This window comes from Triticum aestivum, chromosome 6A (genome assembly GCF_018294505.1).
Source record: "Triticum aestivum cultivar Chinese Spring chromosome 6A, IWGSC CS RefSeq v2.1, whole genome shotgun sequence".
Lineage (NCBI taxonomy): Eukaryota > Viridiplantae > Streptophyta > Magnoliopsida > Poales > Poaceae > Triticum > Triticum aestivum.
The window spans coordinates 80,982,150-80,993,073 of NC_057809.1; the positions used below are offsets into that span (position 1 = coordinate 80,982,150).

A 10,924-nucleotide genomic window follows, 5' to 3' on the forward strand; every position below is an offset into this window, starting at 1 on the left:
AGGTCGCCAACCCCGACGAGATGCTGCTCGCCGTGCGCGCCATCACCTGCAGGTATTTTAAGGAATGGAGAGAAGCACCATTCTCTCTTGTGTGATGCAGCTTCGAGTTCTTTGTTTCACTGAGTATTTTTGAAAGAACTAATTGATCTTCAAAATCCAAATATATGTACAATTCAGATATTTCACTGAGCTTCTGTTTTTGTGGAAAGCAAATATATGTACTCCAAAATCCAAATTGATCTTCTGAGTCAATTACTATGGCATATTTTTTCCTCATCTACATACTTTTACTGTTTTACAGATTGGTTTTTTTGCCTTTTTGTGGCATCTTTCGTTTCATCTGTTAAGATAGCCACAACCAGTGACTTAAACCTCTAATATCTTGAGTCAAGATTCCTTCTTAAAGTGAAAATTTTCATTTATTCTGCTGCTGCAATGATTGGCCATCTATATATTTGGCTCTAGCTTACAGGTGGCATTTATTTTCCCTTTTATGTAGGATAGAACTTTTCACTGTAAGCTGCTAACTTAGCAGTAACCTACTATTCAATTTACATGTTGTGACTACAGATAACAAGGTTTGTATTTTCTACTCAGCTGGTTGGATATTAGTTATGAAGGTTGTCCCTGGATTTTTGCTCTATCGAGGACTGCATGAGCTTGGTCAATATGCATTCTTGGAAATTCTCTAGGAGCCAGCCATAAAGAAGGAGTTCCTACTGTATGATGTGGCATTCTTAGTCAGGTAGGTCCAATCTTCCATCCTTTGTTTTATGTTTCTTCTATTGTTTAGTTTTCTTGATAACCAGTTATAGTCTTGGTCTTACACATGTATTCTTATTCTTTGTTTGTGAGGATAAACATTTCTATGCTCGCTTTTGTAGGTACTAAATATAACCAGATGAACTGTTTTTGCAAACGACTGAGTGCTAATTACACGAGTTCAAAGATTAAGCTGAGTCCGATCTATTTTTCTGTCAATTTAGTTTGAAGGTAAATCGTTTTACAGTCGTCCCGTTAGAACTTGACCAGACAACATGCATGGTGGTTTGTAGTTTGTTGACATAAATGTCAAACAGTTTATATCTGCATAATTCTAGAAGTGCTCTCTTATAATAATCCTCGGTACAAGTTGTATCAGACTAGCAGTATAATGTTGGATGAATTGATTTAATTAATTAGTGACTATTTTTGCATGAGATGATCATTAGCTTTAGTTATGTATGTGAAATATGCATAAATAATTTTTTGTGTTGTGCCCATGTCCCATGCATATATGATTTCCTTTTGCTACGTATGTATTCATGTATATACCGCATCCATTTGGCTGAGTTGCTTGCCTTGCTTACTTCTACAAATAAAGTCGTTTCATATTGGAATTATGAAACATGATTTCTATTTTCCTTGAAGACCAAGGAATCATATTTTATTTATTTTCTGGAAAAGATCAGCATGCTAATTTTTCCTTACTCTTATCCAGAATTTGTTATTGCCATCAGAAGGTGTACTACTTGACCATGCAGGATACAAGGTGTCATGATGATTTGATGAGGTAAGGTAATCGTTGAGTCATGTTGTCAAATGTTAATGGATGGAATTTCTAATGTATGGATGGAACAACAAGTCGGTGATGATATTGCGACATCTTATTTGAGAACTGTAGACATGGTTTTCCATGCTGGACCTTGTGAAGATTATGTATGTTCTTTGTTTAAGACTAATTGTACACATTCATGTTGCAAATATTTCTTCGGTTTCTGTTCTCAAGGGTATAGTAATGCAGAAATGGCTAAATTTTACAAATTGTAGTACTTCTTGTGAGCAAGCATTCAGTTCAAAAGCTTCCTAACATGCTGGTAACTTGCTAAATTAGGCATATAATATTATAATTTTAGTTTCATCTGAGAACTTCTCTTTAAGACAATGGCAGTGAACATTTGTTTCCGACAATGACAGGGGATGTCGGGGAAACTGATCCACGAACACCTATGGGGCCAGCGGACCGGGCCCCTTTCGGTTCGGTGGGGGGCGGAGGTCGCACGAAGAGTAGATCGAGGCGAAGCACACGAGCAGTTTACCCAGCTTCGGAGCTCTCCGGAGAGATAACACTCCTACTGCTGCTTGTCTGGTTGTATTATGTTCTTGCTCGTGAGAGCTAAGTGTTTTCTGGCTTACGAATGAGTCGGACCCTCCGAATGAGTCGACCCTCCTCTACGTTGCGCATGGGCCTCCTTTTATACGCTAAAGGGGTCACCGACAGGTGGCAACACAGAGAAGGGTACAAATGTAAAAAGCGAGGTGGTTGGTACAGTTACTTGTACAGTGCATCCTACCTAACCCTGACGGCAGGGGACAAAGGCATTAAATGCCCGTCTGAGTCACCCAAACAATGCAGAAAAGGACCGTTAGGGGCGCCACTGTTCGCCACGATGGCGATCTTGTCAGCTTCGCATGCCACTGTGCACCGCTGGCTGCATAGCCTCCCACCACGCGCGCCTGGAGAGGCCCCCAGAGCGACACGTTGGTGGATGCGCTGGAGCGTGGGCACAGAGTGGCCGCCTGCCGCGGCAAGCGCCTTGCCGCTGCTGTTATCTTGTCGGGTCCGGAAGCTTGTCGCTCACTGGGCCTCGAGGTACCTTGGTTGGTCTTCCCGGCAAGCTCCTCTTGTCGGGGCCTTGTTGCCTTGCCGGAGCGCGTGGCGCGTCGCGGCAAGTTCCTTGGAGTGCCTTGGTGGGCCTTCCCGGCAAGATCCTCTTGCCGGGGTCTTGTATCTGTCCTCCCTAGCAGGGCAGGATGCTCCTTGCCGGGAAGGTAGCTTGTGTCTTGCTTGCCGATGTAGCGCTTGTCGGCGAAGATGGATCCTCTTTAGCGTAATTGCATACAGCCGTGGTCCATGCCCGGCGGTTAGTGTAGCCCTGGTTTTCACTACACCGACAGTAGCCCCCGGGCCCGGCTGCAGCGGAGAACTTCATGAATTCGACGCTGGAGACGGGACCAAGCTTGGCATGGGCCATGGTTGTTGTTGCACTCGAAGGAGCTACAAACCCCCGAGCCTACTTCCATGGAAATTTTCTGGCAGAGAACTCTATAGATCTTGATGCCAGAGTGTTGCTTTGTTTCCTTTCTTGCTCCCGGCAAGGCTGTTGCCGGGAGGTCTTATGTTTCTCGTGGAGACTTTTGATGTTCTCGACGCCGGCTTCCAGCAAGCTCGTCGCCAGGAAGGCTTTTATCTTCAGCAGAGAACTTTGACGTTCTCGATGCCAGCTTCCGGCAAGCTTGTTGCCGAGAAGGCTTTTATCTTCAGCAGAGAACTTTGACGTTCTCGATGCCGGCTTCCGGCAAGCTTGTTGCCGAGAAGGCTTTTATCTTCAGTAGAGAACTTTGACGTTCTCAATGCCGGCTTCCGGCAAGCTTGTTGCCGAGAAGGCTTTTATCTTCAGCAGAGAACTTTGACGTTCTCGATGCCGGCTTCCGGCAAGCTTGTTGCCGAGAAGGCTTTTATCTTCAGCAGAGAACTTTGACGTTCTCGATGCCGGCTTCCGGCAAGCTTGTTGCCGAGAAGGCTTTTATCTTCGACAGAGAACTTTGACGTTCTCGATGCCGGCTTCCGGCAGCTTGTTGCCGAGAAGGCTTTTATCTTCGGCAGAGAACTTTGACGTTCTCGATGCCGGCTTCCGGCAAGCTTGTTGCCGAGAAGGCTTTTATCTTCAGCAGAGAACTTTGACGTTCTCGATGCCGGCTTCTGGCAAGCTTGTTGCCGAGAAGGCTTTTATCTTCGGCACAGAACTTTGACGTTCTCGATGCCGGCTTCCGGCAGCTTGTTGCCGAGAAGGCTTTTATCTTCAGCAGAGAACTTTGACGTTCTCGATGCCGGCTTCCGGCAAGCTTGTTGCCGAGAAGGCTTTTATCTTCAGCAGAGAACTTTGACGTTCTCGATGCCGGCTTCCGGCAAGCTCGTCGCCAGGAAGGCTTTTATCTTCGGCAGAGAACTTTGACGTTCTCGATGCCAGCTTCCGGCAAGCTTGTTGCCGAGAAGGCTTTTATCTTCAGCAGAGAACTTTGACGTTCTCGATGCCGGCTTTCGGCAAGCTTGTTGCCGAGAAGGCTTTTATCTTCGGCAGAGAACTTTGACGTTCTCGATGCCGGCTTCCGGCAGCTTGTTGCCGAGAAGGCTTTTATCTTCAGCAAAGAACTTTGACGTTCTCAATGCCGGCTTCTGGCAAGCTTGTTGCCGAGAAGGCTTTTATCTTCAGCAGAGAACTTTGACGTTCTCGATGCCGGCTTCCGGCAAGCTTGTTGCCGAGAAGGCTTTTATCTTCAGCAGAGAACTTTGATGTTCTCGATGCCGGCTTCCGGCAAGCTTGTTGCCGAGAAGGCTTTTATCTTCAGCAGAGAACTTTGACGTTCTTGATGCCGGCTTCCGGCAAGCTTGTTGCCGAGAAGGCTTTTATCTTCAGCAGAGAACTTTGACGTTCTCGATGCCGGCTTCCGGCAAGCTTGTTGCCGAGAAGGCTTTTATCTTCGGCACAGAACTTTGACGTTCTCGATGCCGGCTTCCGGCAGCTTGTTGCCGAGAAGGCTTTTATCTTCAGCAGAGAACTTTGACGTTCTCGATGCCGGCTTCCGGCAAGCTTGTTACCGAGAAGGCTTTTATCTTCAGCAGAGAACTTTGACGTTCTCGATGCCGGCTTCCGGCAAGCTTGTTGCCGAGAAGGCTTTTATCTTCGGCAGAGAACTTTGATGTTCTCGATGTCGGCTTCCGGTAGCTTGTTGCCGAGAAGGCTTTTATCTTCAGCAGAGAACTTTGACGTTCTCGATGCCGGCTTTCGGCAAGCTTGTTGCCGAGAAGGCTTTTATCTTCGGCAGAGAACTTTGACGTTCTCGATGCCGGCTTCCGGCAGCTTGTTGCCGATAAGGCTTTTATCTTCGGCAGAGAACTTTGACGTTCTCGATGCCGGCTTCCGGCAAGCTTGTTGCCGAGAAGGCTTTGATCTTCAGCAGAGAACTTTGACGTTCTCGATGCCGGCTTCTGGCAAGCTTGTTGCCGAGAAGGCTTTTATCTTCAGCAGAGAACTTTGACGTTCGCGATGCCGGCTTCCGGCAAGCTTGTTGCCGAGAAGGCTTTTATCTTCGACAGAGAACTTTGACGTTCTCGATGCCGGCTTCCGGCAGCTTGTTGCCGAGAAGGCTTTTATCTTCAGCAGAGAACTTTGACGTTCTCGATGCCGGCTTCCGGCAAGCTTGTTGCCGAGAAGGCTTTTATCTTCAGCAGAGAACTTTGACGTTCTCGATGCCGGCTTTCGGCAAGCTTGTTGCCGAGAAGGCTTATGGCGAAGAACTTCGTCGTTCTTGACACCAAGAAGATTGGTCGTAAGGGCGTTGCCAGCCCCCGGGCCATAACTGCGTTTAAACATGACAAGTGATTAGCATCTGAAGTTCACTTAACTCACTTGCAAATTTTGACTTCTGCTACATATTCCCTATGCCTGCTGGAATGCTTTCCGGTGCGTACGATCCAGCCAGCAGCGCTTGAGGGAACGGGCCCTTAGCGGCTATTCGGGAACGTCGCCTCCCGGAAAGGTTTACCTTCTTGGCTCTAGCGCAACCGCACAAGTTGCCGAGCGGACTCGAAGCAACATGGAGCGCAACTAGCCCCGAGAAGGTTCCTTGGCATACAGGTCTATGCAGAAATCTCAAATAAATAGTGCATGGTATCTTCCTGTTCAACCTCTCTTTGTACGTCCACCCTACGCTTTTAGGGAACTTGTCGGCGCAGGCACCTTAGCCGCGAGCGCTGATTCCTCCGCGCACAGTTGTTGAGCGGACTCGAAACAAAGTAAGGGCGCAACTAGCTACGAGTTGGTTCCTCCACGCACAGGTTTTCCATACAAAGAACAAGATCTCCGAGGCGGATAACCTTATATAGAAAGAAAATATCTAAAGTTTCGCATGACTTAGCTTTTCTGTTGCCGCACTGGCGTCGTTCTTTTGGTCGCCTGCTTCTTAGGAGCCATGACGATGAAGAACAGCTGAGCCTTGACGAGGACGGAACGGCTGCCGCCGAAGTCTTCTTCCTCGGTGGCATGTCGATGAAGAAGATGAAGATCTAGCTCGTGTGAACGCCGGATCAGGTTCACACAATCTCGACGCCCCCCTACCTGGCGCGCCAAAGATGTCGGGGAAACTGATCCACGAACACCTATGGGGCCGGCGGACCGGGCCCCTTTCGGTTCGGCGGGGGGCGGAGGTCGCACGAAGAGCAGATCGAGGCGAAGCACACGAGCAGTTTACCCAGCTTCGGAGCTCTCCGGAGAGATAACACTCCTACTGCTGCTTGTCTGGTTGTATTATGTTCTTGCTTGTGAGAGCTAAGTGTTTTCTGGCTTACGAATGAGTCGAACCCTCCGAATGAGTCGATCCTCCTCTACGTTGCGCATGGGCCTCCTTTTATACGCTAAAGGGGTCACCGGCAGGTGGCAACGTAGAGAAGGGTACAAATGTAAAAAGCGAGGTGGTTGGTACAGTTACTTGTACAGTGCACCCTACCTAACCCTGACGGCAGGGGACAAAGGCATTAAATGCCCGTCTGAGTCGCCCAAACAGTGCAGAAAAGGACCGTTAGGGGCGCCACCGTTCGCCACGATGGCGATCTTGTCAGCTTCGCATGCCACTGCGCATCGCTGGCTGCACAGCCTCCCGCCACGCGCGCCTGGAGAGGCCCCCAGAGCGACACGTTGGTGGATGCGCTGGAGCGTGGGCACAGAGTGGCCGCCTGCCACGGCAAGCGCCTTACCGCTGCTGTTATCTTGTCGGGTCCGGAAGCTTGTCGCTCACCGGGCCTCGAGGTACCTTGGTTGGTCTTCCCGGCAAGCTCCTCTTGCCGGGGCCTTGTTGCCTTGCCGGAGCGCGTGGCGCGTCGCGGCAAGTTCCTTGGAGTGCCTTGGTGGGCCTTCCCGGCAAGCTCCTCTTGCCGGGGTCTTGTATCTGTCATCCCTAGCAGGGCAGGATGCTCCTTGCCGGGAAGGTAGCTTGAGTCTTGCTTGCCGATGTAGCGCTTGTCGGTGAAGATGGATCCTCTTTAGCGTAATTGCATACAGCCGTGGTCCATGCCTGGCGGTTAGTGTAGCCCTGGTTTTCACTACACCGACAGGGGATATCGTATATTTTGCTCTCTAAAAATGAACTATTGTGGTGTTGTTCACGTATCAATGTGCCATGTTTTCTATCTAAGAATATGCCACATTTGCTAAATAAACCAGCTCATTAAAGTGATGGACAACTAAATACTTTTTATAGAGCTAAAATTATATATAGGCAACCAAACAACCTTCCCTTTCAAAAAAGGCCAAGCAAACATCTGGGTAACTTCCTGGCGCGGCGGAGCGCCCTTGCCCACTACTACATATTGTGAACCGTCAACTCATACAATTTTGAAGAAAACATGAACTGGATATATGATGCATTTTCTTCAAAGTATGGTATATTTAGTTGGAAAGAATGACATTTTGTCAAGGAAGAAACTGCCTTAAATCCCTTATGATAAGCATGCGGTAGATCCGGGTGCAACTCATATGCACCAGAATACTTGGCTATAGCATGTTTTGTTAGATCCATTCTTAAGAAAATGCATTATTCTTGAAAGGCGGCACGCTCACTGCAGCTTGACCACGTCATCCCTGCCAATGCCGATTAGCTCAGCCTTGGTGGCGGCGGGCTCCTGGACTACCTCAAGCAGGCGCCTGCCGCGGCGGCCGACATGTGAGGTATGCTCTTTGGTACTAACTCTTCATTCTCGACATCTGGCTGTGTCTGTTCCTCATATTGTCTCCAAATACCGGTGCGAAAAGGCTTTCTTCTAGATATGCTCATTATGGTTCTCCAAATACAATACATTCAATGATATTGTAGTTTTTGTGGGCTTGTTCTTTATAAGAAAATAATTGTACACATAGCACTGTAGTTAGAAGCAGGTCTACGAAGGCATGGCTTCAAAATTCCATATACATGTTTTGTTCCTTTTTCTTTCCATATCTATGGTTTTCATACTAATTTATGTTTTCCCCTCAAGGGAGGACATGTGTATTTGAGAGAGGGTTATGGAAAAGAGGGGGCTGGACTAAGAGGAAGGAGTGGAATCACATGATGTGCATTGCATTTCTGTCTGTGCAATCCAGTTATATAATGATAAGGCTTTATACAATAATAAGCTCCCTATCTGTTGAACATCACAATTAGTACAGAGGCACAAGTCATTTCTAACAATTGAAGATCAAACAAACAATACTGTAGAATTATGCCAATATAAGTTTTTGATGTACATTGAGCTTGTCAGTTTTACTGTCACCTTTAATTTTGGAGACATGGCTAACTATTTTCTCCACTATTTGGCATCTTCCCATGTTCATCTTGACAGTCTGGTTTTCTATGATCTTGTTTTCTATTTGCAAGGGCAAATTATATTTCAATGATACAAATGGCTGATGTTAGTTTTGGTATATATGTGGTCAAGAAAGGTTGTCATGTAGTGATGGCCTCAGATTTGTTATGGGGCAGTTTTTTTAATAGAGCGCTTCTTGCGCACAAGCACTGGAACCATCGGTCTATGACATACATGGTTCTCTATAACTTCTACCAGAATGCTTTCTTTGTGTTAATGCTCTTCTAGTACATATTCCCTCCTCTGTGTGTTTCTCATATGATGTAAGCTCAGTATATCTGTGTTACCTTTGTTACCTGTCACCTACAATTTGACTATCCAAATGTATGAATATATGGAAGCATCATCCCGCACTCCCTTTTGGCCTTTTTGGACCTCTTGTAATGTACACTGGTCTAATTAAGTTCTTAATGAATTGATTTAGCCACACTACATATTATGTAACTCTTGTGCTGATAGATTAGAGTACTACTTTCCGTTCCATTATCTGCACATCAGTTCCCACAGTAGTTGTTGATATTCTAGAGGACTTACTCATAATAGTCATAATACCCTTCTTTATTGTCTGAGACTATTGAGGCAAAGCTTCAAAATGAGGGCTACAACCTGACACTCTTCTGAAACATAATGGTAGATACCTTGTAACAAAGCCTTGTCCTTTCCTATGTACATTTCTTCACATATAATATCAGTTCTGTTTCATGTAGCAGTCTTCTTTGTTAGTAATGTTCCATGTTTCTGTTTACATGTACGTTCATTAATTTTCCCGTTTGAGCCCCCTTAATTAGTAAGGTGAGCTCACAAGCTTGGGTCCTAAACCAAAAGAGCTCGAGAAACTCATCATACATTCCTTCTACAGGACACTAGCAACCTCGGATACAAGTACCCGTGGTGGTTTCTCTGTTCTTAGGAGACATGCTGAAGACTGTCTTCCTCGGACAGTTAGCATTGCAAGCACTTTTTGACTCCACTTGATGTCTACAAAATTTCTGGCTTATTGAATGATATGGTTACTTGCAAGACATGTCGCAGAATCCACATAGAACCGGGTGGCATTTTCCTCACATTTCATGGTGATTTTAATTTGAGCATTCAGCTTGAATACCCTTTAAACTTTCCGTCGTTGTGCTCTTATTGTTTTGGTGTAGCACTTCATGTCACAACTGAATGTTGAATTCTTACCACTGCAGAAACTTCAACATATACTGATTCATTAGATAATGAGTATGTGTGAGCTCTCTTTTTTTCTTTCTGGTTGAATGTTGAATTCTTACCACTGCAGAAACGTGCAACATATACTGATTCATTAGATAATGAGTATGTGTGAACTCTCTCTGTCTTTCCGGTTCTACCTCATGCCATCAGTGTTTTGTGTTTCAGATGCCCTAATCTCCCTTGTATTTAAGCGTCATTTATTTAGCTCTTCTGAAATTTGTCGCCAAAGTAAGTGGAATTGGCGCTTTCAACCTGGCACCGCCCAGATTTCTCTCAAGAGGCGCCACCAGGTGGCGCCCCAACCCCTAGTGTGCATGAAAGGCAGACACACTCCGGCTGAGGTTAACTGTATCTACACACGAAGTCGGGCGAGCACGCAACTGTACACGTTTGTTGGCTGGGCGCAACTACAGTCTATAGTTGTACACCTGCCATCTGCATACAACTTTTTTTTGCGAGTGTCCGCATACAACTACAATTGCACATTCCTCATTGGCCACACGCAAGTACAATTGCACATGCAATACATGCTTTACAATTGGGCTGCTAGATTTTTAAGTTGTAGTATTTATGTTTTTCATATTTATGAAAATATATTAGAACATTAGATCTCATGCAATACATGTTTTAAATTATCGTAACATCTATAGCCATATCTGAAAATGCACATATTTGAAACAACCATCCGAGGGACAGACCCTGTCATGGTGCCCCTTGTTTTGGTGCAGCACAAAACAAGCACACAATATTTGGTCTTTTCTTCACCAAATTAGATCCAACAAGAAAAATGCACATTCTAAAAGCAGCATCTACTTCTCTACGGACATCGTTGAATGCAGAGCTTTATGTCACACAACGACTACTTTTCCGTGTCAAAGACCGCTTAGTGGCCAGTAACGCGCGACTTGAATTTTTTCTATTACACTATACCTTTTTTAAACAAAACTAGATAATTTCCTGTGCCTTGTAAGGATATAAATATTCTAATAGTATGTTAGTTCAGGATTTACCTGCACATATTGACGTGATTATGTAAATAAATGTTTATCAAATCAATGTCATAATTTACCTATCTAAATAAATTTAGTATTTTATTTGGTAAGAACTTACTGAGTTAACAAAAAAACATAAATTTATTTCGTATGTCAATAAAATGTGGGATATTTAAGACCGTTTCAAGAAAAACCGGTAAAAACAAGAGATTAGAGGGGGAAAATCAAAACAAAGAGAGGAAGAGGAAAACGTAGGTAAGGTTTGATGAAGCACCATGCC

General features: G+C 45.5%; 1 long non-coding RNA gene across 1 annotated transcript; it reads left to right on the forward strand.

Moving 5' to 3' along the window:
* The first annotated feature begins 727 nt into the window (after positions 1-727).
* Positions 728-7,716, forward strand: LOC123130337 (uncharacterized). Its single transcript, XR_006463804.1, has 4 exons — positions 728-745; positions 885-993; positions 1,481-1,552; positions 7,661-7,716. It is a non-coding gene; the product is annotated as an uncharacterized lncRNA (long non-coding RNA).
* The last annotated feature ends 3,208 nt before the right edge of the window (positions 7,717-10,924 follow it).